This window comes from Macrotis lagotis, chromosome 1, assembly GCF_037893015.1.
Source record: "Macrotis lagotis isolate mMagLag1 chromosome 1, bilby.v1.9.chrom.fasta, whole genome shotgun sequence".
NCBI lineage: Eukaryota > Metazoa > Chordata > Mammalia > Peramelemorphia > Peramelidae > Macrotis > Macrotis lagotis.
The window spans coordinates 292,996,560-293,010,933 of NC_133658.1; the positions used below are offsets into that span (position 1 = coordinate 292,996,560).

The window sequence follows — 14,374 nt, forward strand, 5'->3', positions numbered from 1 at the left end:
TTTCCCCTTACTAGAATACAAGCATTTAATTCCTTTCTAGTAGGTTGAGTTTTTGAAAATATATATACTTTTTACTCTTGTGTTTACATTTTAAAGTTTCTACTAAGTTCTGGTCTTTTCATAAGAAATACTTGGAGGTTATGTTTCATTAAAGGTCCATTTTCTCCCTGAAGGATGATACTCATTTTTTTTTTCCTGGCTAAGTTATCCTTGGTTATAAGCTTTTTTGCTTTTTGGATTATTATTCCAAACTCTTCTCATTTATAGTTGATGCTGTCAAATCTTGTGTGATTCTGGGGTTTCTAGATATTTGGAACTTTCCTTCTTGATGACTGCAGTTATTTTTTTAACCTGGAAACTGAATTTAGGCTTACATTCCTGGAATTTTCATTTTGGGATTCTTGCTCTTAAAGATTAGGGGAGGGGGGCAGCTAGGTGGCACAGTGGATAAAGCACCGGCCCTGGAGTCAGGAGTACCTGGGTTCAAATCTGGTCTCAGACACTTAATATTATTACCTAGCTGTGTGGCCTTGGGTAAGCCACTTAACCCCATTTGCCTTGCAAAAAAAAACCTAAAAAAAAAAGATTAGGGGAGACCTACTGCTTGATCTACTTTTATAGTTTGGAGGAAAAAGTTGATTGTCAAGTCAGAAGTTTTTGAGAATGCTAAGTATATGATTTTGAGAGCTAAGAGAAATGGGGCAAATGCTTCTGTTAAGGTATGAACCTGTTTATCACCTGACTTTATAGTGGTTGGATGTCTTTGGCATGGAAGTATCAATTTTTTATTGTGAATGATGATTTAACTAGAAACAAAATCTCTTTAGAAGAATACTGCACATTACATGGATGACTGTTTTGGTTTGTCATTTTAACCTTTCACCTGGTTCACTGCCCCCACCCACCCTCCAGGTTTCTGCAGCCTCATTAACCCTTCACATGACTCAAGCCAACAGAAAACATTTGAATGAGGCAACTTCCTCACAGTACTTTTGAAGGTTCATCCTGAACCTTTTCCAGATGGGGACATTAAGGAAACATTAAGTATAACTATGTTTTATGAGTCTTTACTCACTGTTTAAAGAGACAGCCTTCAAATCCAAAAAACATTTAAATGTCTGTCATATGCAAGAAACTGCTAGAGTGTATAGAGATGACCTCAAAGCCAAGATTCAGATATAAACCTTACCTCTGACACATTGGCAGTGTAACCCTCAGCAATTATAATTTCTGTGCTCTAGGCAATTTCCTAAAACTTAAATTGTGTAAGGAATATAGTCACTACCTTTTTGCTTCTTTAGAAACATATTTTGATAGAACAACTCCTCTGCCTGGTCTTAAAGAAGGACAAGTAGAAATTGTTATATGGGTAATATACTGATATTTATTTCCTCTATCACAATGCTGTAAGATGGAATATCATTCATTTTGGTATTAAAGATTATCTCCATCAATTTTATCCAGAATACCTAGTATACTAAAATATTAAAGCAATTCAGTCCTTGGCTCAGACCATAATTCAAATCTGATTGCCGTCTGGAATTTCTTTCCCTTCTGATTTTTCATGGGGAGGTTGCTGGGGAAGAACAGCTTCCCTTGCAAAAGCGAAAACAAAGCCTGCAGCCATGTCACCAGCTCCTTGCCTGGACCTTCCTGTGCAAGGCTGTTCAGCTGACCCTTTGTAGAATATGATCAAGGCATCAGAGCACTCTTTCTTGCTCCAGTCAGCACTGAAGGACTTTGGTTCATCCCTAAGGTGACACTGCCTCCCAGAGGCCCATGACTGTAGCTGCAACTATAACAGGGAACATATTCTAAAGATTCAGGAAATGGATCTGCTTCTGGGAATAGGGGTTTTACCTAAGATGTCGTCGTCTATCCTACAGCAATTGATGATCTACAGGTGTCCTCCCAGTGATATGTTTGGCTAATACAAAGTCTAGAGATAAAAGGAGAGTGAGGTTGGGATTTCCAGCCAGAGATGAGGGTCAAGGGGAAGGAGGCTGTTTTTGTAGCTGACTGTGCTGAATACTAACTCAGATTTGGGTATGTCATTACTGTACTGTTCCCACCAACCTGCAGAAGATGCTTTAAAAGAGATCAGAACATTTCTATCTAAGGAGGTAGACAGTGAATTGAAGTAAATGTTGAAAATGTTAAGAGTATTCTGACTAGGGGCAGCTAGGTGGAACAGTGGATAGAGCATTGGCCCTGGAGTCAGGAGTACCTGAGTTCAAATCCAGCCTTAATAATTACCAAGCTGTATGACCTTGGGCAAGCCACTTAACCCTATTTGCCTTGCAAAAAAAACCTAAAAAAAAAGTATTCTGACTTCCCTTATTTTGTCATCTCCTGTAATATAAACTAATATAGTTTAGACAGATGAGTGTATAGTAGATAAAAAGCATTTTACTCAATTTTTTGCTTTTCATGGTGAGGGGAGGCATGTGGGAAGCTCAAAAAGTAGGTAAGTTACTGCTCAAAAAGTCTAAGGAACAACTGTTATTTAGCTTTATTTTAAGTGGTTTCTTGGGAGTCTAGCCAAGATCCTTTCTGATCAGATCTCTTTATCTCCTGGCATTAACAAAGAGATGCCCTGCTCCCACCTATATTGAGAGACTAAGGTAATGACACATCAAGGAAGAGGCTGGAATGGCAGGAATCAGCAAAGATGGGAGGCACACTTGGCAAACAGGGCTGTATCCAGGGAAGTGACTCCATTTTAATTTCACTATTGTAACAAATAAAGCATGTGTCATAAATAAAACTGTTGTCTTTTATGATTGGAAAATTACATGCAATTGGTAACCAGAACACTTTTTTCCATTTTTCTGAAGGGGAATAAGTCTTCTCTTCTTCCCATCATCCATCTTCAAGTCCTATTCACCATTAAACAAGACAAACTGTCCTGATGAATTTGAATATACAAGCAGCATCACACAAATTAATAATAATTCCAAAGCTATATGTAAGGGAAATGATTTTTTAATATAAAATAAATATAAGGATATAGTCAAGAATATATTCCCTGAAATACTCAGAATTCAGAGGATTGTAGAACAATGAAATCAAACCCTCAAAAAACATACGTGTTCGTTTCCAAATGAATAGTAAAGTATTTGTGAATATTTTCTCTGCCATGGTGACCTGTCTTAGAAATCCTATAGATTTCCTCTTCATGTACTCCTTGATCTTGCTTACACCTGGCTGAGGAGGATTTCTGGGAATCCATCTTCCTGCTTAGTCATTCATGTCCAGATCAAATTCAGGATACAGCTCCTTGGTGGTGACACCTCTGATGCTGGCTAGAACAGTAGAATGATGTCATGAGAGAAGTCAACTTGGGAAAGAGGATGCTGTCAAAATCCTGGCACAAAAATGACCCAATATATTCCACAAATTCTTCTTAAATTCCTCGGTCAGATTCAGACTTTTCACCTAAGCCTTCAAAACTCCCATTTGTCAGCCCTTACATTCTTCACTTCTTTCATCTTTCCCTGTGATTCTTTCTTACAAGGTCAAACCAATTTCTATGCTCATTTCATTCTTTTTTTCTATGGGTCCTGATCATCATCTTATCCATGCACATTGAGAGATTATACCTCAGCATTCTCTTACTGTTCTGGGAAGTTTTTTCTGATGACACCCAATTCTCAAGTCCAAATTCTCTCTTCCCCATTGAGAAGGTACAAAAAACAAAACCTATTACAAATATGTATAGTTATGCAAAATATTTTCCCACATAAGCTATATCCCAAAAAATGCAAGAAGAAAATCTTTTAATAAAACCTTAATTTCCTAATATAACCTTCTTTCTCCTTACATCAGAGAGCTCTTATAACATTAAAAAAGGAAAAACAAACTAAACCAACACATCCAATCAAATGTGATAGGCAGTACTGTCTCCTACACTAAGAAGTACATTCTCATATCTCCCCTTTAGGGTTGTTTGTTCATTATAATTTTTTGAACTTTTGTAGCAATCATTAAGTAAGATGAACTCTTCCAATATAGTATAGAACAGGAAATCATAAATGAAGCTATAAATCTGTCATGTTTATTATAATTTCATTATATTCCACTGTGTCTTACTGTTCTTTATGTTGTCATTGCATAGTGTTTCCCTGATTCTACTTGCTTCCTTTTGTTGCAGTTCATATGCTTCCCCTGCATTTCTATAGTTTTCATAGTCATTGTTTCTTATAGTACGATAGTCCATCAGTTAATCCATTCTTCAATGGATGGGCAGGTACTTTGTTTTGAGGTATTTGCTACTACAAAAAAAAATGCTGCTCAGGAAGGAAATAAAGAAAATAGAAAAGAAAGAAGGAATTATTTTTTTGTTTTGTTTTTTTGCAAGGCAGTGGGGTTAAATGACTTGCCCAAGGTCACACAGTTAAGTTAATATTAAGTGTCTGAGGCCAAATTTATATTTGGGTCTTTCGTACTCTAGGGCCAGCACTCTATCTACTGTACCACTCAGCTGTCCCCAAAAAGAAGGAATTAAATGGAAGATAGATTAAAGAAAGGATTCATTGTTGGCAAAACAAACTCTAATATACAGAGATATAATACTTTTTGTGATGTGGCAAAGCATGATAATCTGAGGGGATGCCCATAAATGGATGAAAAACTTATAATATATAAATGTGATGAGACACTATTGTGCTTTAAGAAATGATGAACAAAATGTTTTCAGAGAAGACTGGTGAAAATTCTGTAAACTGATACAGAATTAAATGAAGAAAACCAGGAGAAAAATTAATATGATAACAATATGTGTAAAGCCAAATAACTGAAATAATTAGGAATTCTTATCAGAATAATCACAATTTCAGAGGACTAATGATGAAATATGGTATCTATCTCCTGTCAAGGAGGTAGACTCAAGAGTGCAGAATGAGACAATTTTTTTGGATGTGGCCAATATAGAAATTTGCTTTTCTCTAGTTTTCATTTAAGGGTGGGGATGGAGCATGGGGCCCAGAGTAGGAGTGTGAGAATTTTTGCTGATTGAAAAAAGAAAAAAAAATAACATAATTAAAAAAAGGTACTATAAATATTTTGATGTATATGTGGATATGGTGTCTTCTTTTTATCACTAACATGTGGGCTATATAATGTGCCTAATAGTGGTATCTTTGTATCAAAGAGAATGAACATTTTAGTCACTTTCTTAACAAAATTCTATACCATAAACATACCAAAATGGTTAATCCAATTCACAGCTATCTATACCTTTGTTTCCAAAAGTCTTCCAAACACTGACCCATTCCTATCTTTTAATTTTTTTTTTTTTGCAAGGCAAATGGGGTCAAGTGGCTTGCCCAAGTCCACACAGCTAGGTAATTATTAAGTGTCTCATACCGGATTTGAACCCAGGTACTCCTGACTCCAGGGCCGGTGCTTTATCCACTGCACCACCTAGTCGCCCCTAAAAATCACATTATTTTAAAAATATTAGAAGAAACCAGATTTTCACAGTTAAAGAAGGAAAATTTTGGGGAAAATTCTGTCCTTAGGGAACCTAAGAAGCTAGCACTCAGGTCTTCTAACAATGACTTAAAATGATTTATTAGTTGCTAATACTATGTGAAATGCTGAGTGAGGTTGGAAAGAAGCTTAAAAATAACTTGAAACAGGGGGGGCTAGGTGGTACAGTGTATAGAGCACGGCCCTGGAGTCAGGAGTACCTGAGTTTAAATCCTACCTCAGACACTCACTTAATAATTACCTAGCTGTGTGGCCTTGGGCAAGCCACTTAACCCTATTACCTTGCAAAAAAAATCTAACCCCCCCCCCAAAACTTGAAACAAATTGGATGACCTTCATTTGGGGGAATGACTGAAAAAATGATGGTCCATGAATGTAATATTGGTGTATTATTGTATGATAAGTTATGAGAAATTTGAGACTTGTATAAACTTATTCTGAGTGAGATAAAATAGCATCAGAACAATTAACAGAATGACTTCAATAATGTAAAGAAAAAGAGGAAAGACATTCACAAAATGGTAAATGAATTTCCAGACTTGGCCAATGTGCTGATTTATTTTGCTTGTCTATACTTATTTTTAACAATTAAGAACTATTTGGGGGGATATTTTTGAGTAGTGATGGATATATTAAAAATGAAAATGTGAATAAAAGATCTTATTAAATTTAATACATACTTAAAAATTAAATATATGTAAAAAGTTCAGCTTCATATATGAGCCTCTTTCCATTGATGAGCCTCTTTCCATATGAATTCCATTGATGTTCATAATTAAAAAAGAGAATTTAACAAGAAATTAAAAGCATATCTGTATTTTCCCTTTGCATCCATATAGAATAAAACATAGTTGTCCTAGACAGGTACCTGAGTGATGACTAAAGGTATCCAAAGAAGATCCTTTTTTTTTTTTTTGCAAGGCAATGGGGTTAAAGTGATTTGCGCAAGGTCACACAGCTAGGTAACTGTTAAATGTCTGAGGCCAGATTTGAAGTTAGATCTTCCTTAACTCCAGGGCCAGCACCCTATTCACTGTGCCACCTAGCTGCCCCCAAAGAAGATTCTTAGCATACTCAAGATGAATCATAAAACAAAAAAAGGCTGTTCTACTTTTTTTTGCTGTTGCTTCATTAACAGCTTAGCAACTTGAGGGCAAATAGAATCTTTCAAATGATCCATATAGAACCTGATACAACAAAATACTCCAATTATCTACCAGACATGTGTGGGAGGGATATTATCAGACAACTGTCCTTATTTGGGTAATAAGGAAATAATAGGCACCAATCAACTCCCAAAGCATGCATGTCACTCAAATGGATAAGGGAATTTAGGAACCCAAATACAAACTGCCTAGTCCTTCCCAGGTGTCTGGAATTGGTTAGTGAATTTGAAACAAGGATTAATAAGAATGTACACAAAGCAGTGATAGCAGGGTTCAAAGTATTAGGATATTCTCAGTATATGAAAGTCAAAGCAGGGGATGTAGAGGGGGAAGAGGTGGTCTCTCTGAAGCCAGGAAACTTTCAGTCACTCACCTAATTTTCCCATTAACATCTGGCCCACATCTTTAATGTCATTATACTCATGGAGCAAGGAAATGTGGTCCTCCAATTCAGACACAACGTAGCCTCTGAGGAAACACAGAAAGAGATGTGGACAATGAAAAGCCAAATGAAGATTGAAGACTGCAATAGCAATTAAGTATAACAAATATCTGCTGAACTCAAATGGACTAAGATGTGAACAAGGGCTTGGTGATCATAAATAAAGCAATGGACTGATACTTTAGGGTTGTGTGGCCATTGACAATTCAATTACTTCCCAGAACCAGTTTTCTTTCTGTAATATAGGTATTAATCCATTTTTGTTTAAATCCAAAAGGTTGCACTGGCTACTTTACAGGGGAATTGTGAGGCAAGTCCTTAAAATGCTACAGAAATGAGTTTTTCATTATCAGACAATACAGAAACCAAGCTGGGTTATGTGGGAACAAAGAAGGGAAGAAAGGGATGTGGTTTTCTAGTTAACTACATATAGAGAGACCTCAAAAGTTCCAGGAACTTAAAGGTCACTTAGTCCATTCTATAACTGAGGAAAATGAAACAAGGAGTGAAGTGACTTGCCCATACTTGCAGAGAGCAGAAGGGGCAAGTCACATTCAAACTCTAATCTTTTGGTGTCAAATCCTACATTTTTTCCACCACGTGCTACTGTTTCAAAAAACAGTTTAGGATCATGTAAGAAAAGTGATTAAACTGTTTAATAGTGTGCCATAAGGAGCATACTGTAGAATTTATACTCTAATTTGATGAATGGCAATAAGAAATGATCTGTTTGTACCAAATATATTGGTAAGAGTATTATCTATAATGAGAAAAATATGCAAACAAAATATGTGAGCAACAACTGGACAACAGCTGAACAAAGTCACCATATTATTGTCATGGAATGTTATGGTGCCATAAGGACTTCACAGAATTCACAGAAGAGTGGGAAGGTCCAGGCTACATGAAGCATAGCTAAAATTGTATACGGTAACTACAACCATGTCAATAAAAACAGCATTGAAAGGCAACAAAATGTGGGTCAAATCCAATGAGTAGTTATTAATATTAAAGGATAGATTCTTCCTTTCTTCTAACAACTGGTAAATGACAAAAGAGGAAAGTACTCAGATCAGCCACAATCACAGAATTAGCTATACGCTGATGTTTTAGGGAAACTGTGTGTGTGTGTGTGTGTGTGTGTGTGTGTGTGTGTGTGTGTGTAGAGAGGAAAGGAATCTTGTTATAACATTCCAAAAAATAAGAAGTGTACTTGAAAAACCATAACAAGAACAAGGATATTTACACAGAATACAAATGTCAATTCCCATGCAAACAGTAAAAATCTAGTCAGTTAATCATGTTCAGTGTTAAACAAGGGAGTTGAAAAAAGTTCCAAGAGGACTTTTAGACTTAAATAACAGAAACTTCATTAGAAGTTTGGCAGTATCTTTGTAAATCATCTTTTCTGTCATCTAGAACCTCCTCCAGCTTTTTCCGTTAAAATGAAAGAAATGAAAACTACAGACTTTTTACTTTTGGTGAAGGTAATAATAGGAATCCAAAGAGGTTACTAAAGTTTTCAACATTCTTTTTTGTAAAATTTGAGTTCCACATTTTTCTCTTTCCCTTCCTTCCTCCCTCCCCTTGACAGAGAGTAATCTGATTTAGGCTATACATATATAACTATTTAAAACATATTTCCATATTAGTCATGTTGTGAAAGAAGAATCAGAACAAAAGGAAAAAACCCAAAAAGCATAAAACAAATTTAAAAAAATGGAAAATAGTATGCTTTACTCTGCATTTAGACTCCATAGTTCTTTCTCTGAATGTAAATAATATTTTCATCACTATTGTCTTTGATCATTATACTCCTGAGGACAGCTAAGCTATCCTCTCACAATGTTGCTGTTAATGAGAACTCAGGTACTCCTGACTTCAGGGCCGGTGCTCTATCCACTGTGCCACCTTAGCCGCCCCTGCGCCACCTAGCTGCCCCGTTTTGTAAGCATTCTTAAGATCTTATTCAGATATATATGTCCTAGCTCAATTGCTGAATTTTAGGGCTAGAATCAATTTTTGCAATTATCTGTATCAATTCTCTCCTCCTTAGATAAGCAAAATGAATGTATGACTAGATAAAGCAAATTAGTTCTAGCCCTCTTGCTTACCTTTTGCCAAAGCACCATGCTGTTCCCCAAAGGGCAGGGGCTGGGCTGCTCTCCATAAACTGGAAAGTCCCCAAGGGAAGAGATCATGTGGTATATAGTACAGCATAGTGCAACAGATGGTGAGTGGGCCTGAAGGCTGCACATGGAGTCAGAAGAATGAAGTTCTAGTCCTGGCTTTGCATGTATTAGCTATGCAACATGAGGAAAGTCTGACTCACAACTTCATTTATAAAGGGGAGATACCAAGGCTTGCACTATCCAACTTTACTAGGACTTTGGGAGTCTCAAATGTGATATTAATAAACTGTAAAATATATATACATATGCACTACTATTCTTCCCTTTTACAATACTTGCGTTTTGTATATAGTGAGTTCTAAAACCATGATATGATAAACAAAATATAAATGTACTCAGCCATCAGCTGGGAGATCTCCTGATCCAAAGTGTCCCTCTTTTGTTTTAGCTCCTGGATTTCCAATCGTAGGGAATCCTCACTGGTCTCATCAGCCTGTCCAGATTTGAGAGTGGGCACCTAAATGGTGTAATGAAAAAAGATATTGAGAATTGACCTATCAGTCAATATGTTCATCACCCTGGTAGCTATATCAACTGAACTTCTGAGTTCTCTTGCCAATTCTATTCTACCTAAGCAATTTATTTTGATTTTTCAAGGCAATGGGGCTAAGTGGCTTGCCCAAGGCCACACAGCTAGGTAATTATTAAGCGTCTGAGGTCGGATTTGAACCCAGGTACTCCTGACTCCAAGGCCGGTACTCTATCCACTGCGCCACCTAGCTGCCCCCCACCTAAAGCAATTTAATAGAATGGAAAGGTCCTTGGCCCGGGGCTGACATTTCCTGATTGTGTGACCCAGGTTGAGTCATTTGACATCCCTGAACCTCAAGTTTCTCTATCTCAACTTGCATTACCTACCTCTACAGGTGTTGTAAAGAAAGGGTTTTGTAAAATATAAAACTACTTTTCACACAGATAAAGTCAGTTCTAAACAATTGGAAAAATGTCAATTGCTTATGGTTAGGTAGAGCTAATATAAAAATGACAATTCTATTCAAATTAAATTACTTATTCAGTGTCATGCCAATCAAACTACCAAATAACTATTTTAGGGAAAAGCTAAGTGGCACAGGAGATAGAGCACTAGCCCTAGAGTCAGAAGGACTGGAATTCGAATTTGGCCTCAGACATGTAATACTTACTTGGCTGTGTGACCTTGGGTAGATAACCTAACACCATTGCCTTGCCAAAAAACCCCAAAACTATATAATCTGAATGCACTCAAAAGCATACTTTCTTCACAAATAACTATTTTATCGAGCTAAAAAAAGTATTAAAATTCATCTGGAGCAACGAAAAGTCATGAATATCAAGGGAACTGTTGAAAAAAATGTAAAGGAAGGTTGCTTTGCCCTCCAAGATGTAGAACTATAATATAAAGCAGTAGTCGTCAGAATTGCTTGGTACTGGTTAAGAAATAGTGGATTAGGATAGGGTCAAAAGACACAGTAATAAATGACTATAGTAATCTACTGTTTGACAAACCCAAAGCCACTAGTTTCTGGGATAAGAATTCACTATTTAACAAAAATTGTTGGGAAAACTGGGAAAATGAATGGCAAAAACTAGGTATACATAGACCCACATCTCACACCCTATACCAAAATAAGGTCAAAATGGGTAAGGATTTAGACATAAAAGGTGATACCATAGACAAATTAACAGATCAAGAAACATTCTACCTATCAGATCTATGGAAAGAGGAGAAATTTATGACCAAACAAGAAATAGAGTACATTATAAATTGCAAAATGAATGATTTTGACTGTATTAAGTTAAAAGTTTTTGCTCTTAAAAAAACCAGTGCTTCCAAGATTAGAAAGAAAACAGAAAACTGGGAAACAATTTTCACAACTAGGGGTTCTGATAAAGGTCTCATTTCTAAAATATAAAGAGAATTGAATCAAATTTATAAGACTACAAGTTATTACCCAAGTGATAAATGGTCAAAGGGTAGGAACAGGCAATTTGCAAATGAAGAAATTAAAGCTATATATATGAAAAAATGTTCCAAATCTTATTGATTAAAGAAATGCAAATTAAAACAACCATTGAGGTACCACCTCACACATCAGATTGGCTAAGATGACAAAAAAAAAAGGGGAAATGATCAGTGTTGGAGAGGCTATGGGAAGATTGGGACATTAATGCATTATTGTTGGAGTCGTGAACTAATCCAACCTTTTTGGAGAGCAATATGGAACTCTGCCCAAAGAGCAATAAAATTGAATATATACTCTTTGACCCAGCAAATCCAATACTAGGCCTATAGCCAGAAGAAATTATAAAAATTGGGGAAAGTTCCACATGTTCCAAAATATTCATAGCGGCTCTTTTTGTAGAGGCAAAGAATTGGAAATTGAGGGGATGCTCATCAACTGGGGAATGGTCAAACATGCTATGGTACATGAACGTTACTGTTCCAAAAATGGTCAGACTCCAGAGAAGCATGGAATGAATTACAGGAACTGATGCTGAGTGAAGGGAGCAGAACCAAGAGAATATTGTATACATTAACAACATTGTACATTGATCAACCTTGATGGAAGCAGCTTCTCTCACAAATTCAGAGAGCTAAGATAACCCTAGGAGATCTGCTATGGAAAATGTTATCCCCATCCAGAGGAAGAAAACAAAACAAAAACTCTTCAGAATCTGAATAAACACTATGTTCACTTTTTAAACATTTTTCATGTATTTTCCTATCTCACGGCTTTCTTTCGTTTCCTTTAGTCCTAATTCCACAGAGAAACATGGTAAACACAATGTGTATGTACAATATTCACTTGACTGTTTAACACTGTGGAAGGGGGTGGGATGGAAGGCTGGAAGGAAATTATATAACTTAAAATATGCATATGCGTGTGGATGAATGTTGAAAAACTTTCATAATATGTAGTTGGAAAAATATCAATTAAGAAAAGAAAAAAATTAAAAATTTTTGCACTAATAAAACCAATGCTGCCAAGATCAGAAGGAAAACAGAGAGCTGGAAACAATTTTCACAGCTAGGAGTTGTGATAATGGTCTCATTTCTAAAATATATAGAGAATTGAATCAAATTTAAAGGTTACAGTCATTCCCCAGTTGATAATGGTCAAAGGATATGAACAGGCAATTTTCTTTTGCCAAAAAAATATTTATTTATTTATTTTTATCCATATGCACGTGTATATTTTTAAGTTACAAAATTTTCTCCCACCCTCTCTTCCCACATCCCTTCTATCAGCAGCAAACAGTAAAGTAAGCATTGTACATACATATTTTTGATAAACAGCTTTACAGATTAGTCATTTTCAGTATGAAGAATTAGGATTAAGGGAAAAAGAAATATGGCATAATTTTTATATTCATCAGATTCTGAAGGGTTGGGTTTTTTGTTTGTTTTTTTCTTCCTCTGGATGGGGATAACACTATCTACAGCTGGTCTAATACAGTGGTCCTAGCTCTCTGAACTGCTGAGAAGCTACTTCCATCAAGATTGATTATCTCATATTGTTGTTGATGTGAATATTGTTCTCTTGGCTCTGCTCCCTTCTCTCAGCATCAGATCCTGTAATTCCTTCCATGCTTTTCCAGAGTCTGACCATTTATGGTTTCTTACAGAATAATAATATTCCATAGTATTCATGTACCATAACTTGTTTAGCCATTCTCCGATTAATGGGCATTCCCTCAATTTCCAATTCTTTGCCACTACAAAAAGAGCTGCTGTGAATATTTTGGAACAAGTGGAACTTTTCCCATTTTTTAATGATTTCTCCTGGATATAGGCCTAGAATTGGAATTGCTAGGTGAAAGGGAATGAACATTTTTATTGTTCTTTGGGCATAGCTCCATATTGCTCTCCAGAATGGTTGGATTCATTTACAACTCCACCAACTATGCTTCAATGTCCCAATCCTCCCACAACCTCTCCAACATTGATCATTTTCCCTTTTTTCTCATCTTGGCCAATCTAATAGGTGTGAGGTGACACCTCATTGTTGCTTTAATTTGCATTTCTCTAATCAATGATTTGGAGCATTTTTTTTTTAGATTTTTTGCAAGGCAATGGGGTTAAGTGACTTGCCCAAGGCCACATAGCTAGGTAAATATTAAGTGTCTGAGGCCGAATTTAAACTCAGGTACTCCTGACCCCAGGGCCGGTGCACTATCTATTGAGCTACCTATTGAGCTATCTATTGAGCTGCCCCTTGGAGCATATTTTTCATATAATTTTGTATATAACTTTAATTTCTTCATTTGAAAATTGTCTTCATATCTTTTGACCATTTATCAGTTGAGGAATGACTTGTAACTTTATAATTTTTTTTTAAATTTTAGGGGTTTTTTTTGGGTTTTTTTTGGCAAGGCAAAGGGGTTAAGTGGCTTACCCAAGGCCTCAAAGTCAGGTAATTATTAAGTGTCTGAGGCTGCATTTGAATTCAGGTCCTCCTGATTCCAGGACTGGTGCTCTACCCACTGTACCACCTAGGACCCACTGTAACCTTATAAATTTGATGCAATTCTCTCTATATTTTAGAAATGAAACCTTTATCAGAACTCCTAGTTGTGATGATTGTCTCCCAGCTTTCTGCTTTCCTTATAATTTTGGTAGCATTGATTTTATTAGTGCAAAACCTTTTTAATTTCATATAGTCAAAATCATTCATTTTGCAGTTTATAATGTACTCTAATTCTTGTTTGGTCATAAATTTATCCCCTTTGCAAAGATCTGATAGAGTACTTCTTGGTCTATTAACTTATCTGTGTCGCCCTTTATGTCTAAATCCCGTATCCATTTTGACCTTATTTTGGTATAGAGTGTGAGATGTGGGTCTATGTCTAGTTTTTGCCATATTATTTTCCAGTTTTCCTAACAATTTTTGTTAAATAGTGAATTCTTATCCCAGAAGCTGATGTCTTTGGGTTTATCAAACAGTAGATAGCTGCAGTCATTTTTGACCCTATTCTAATCTACTAGTCCATTACTCTATTTCTTAACCAGAACCACATAGTTTTGATGCCTGCTGCTTTATAGTATAGTTTTAGATCTGGTAGAGGCAGGCCACCTTCCTTTATATACTTTTTATCATGCA

The 14,374-nt window shown here is 36.1% G+C and overlaps 1 long non-coding RNA gene across 1 annotated transcript; it reads right to left on the reverse strand.

The window, feature by feature from the left end:
• Window positions 1–3,258: 3,258 nt before the first annotated feature.
• Window positions 3,259–7,121, reverse strand: LOC141505312 (uncharacterized). Its single transcript, XR_012473580.1, has 3 exons — window positions 7,033–7,121; window positions 5,368–5,434; window positions 3,259–3,305 (listed from the first exon to the last, which is right to left on the reverse strand). It is a non-coding gene; the product is annotated as an uncharacterized LOC141505312 (long non-coding RNA).
• Between the last annotated feature and the right edge of the window lie 7,253 nt (window positions 7,122–14,374).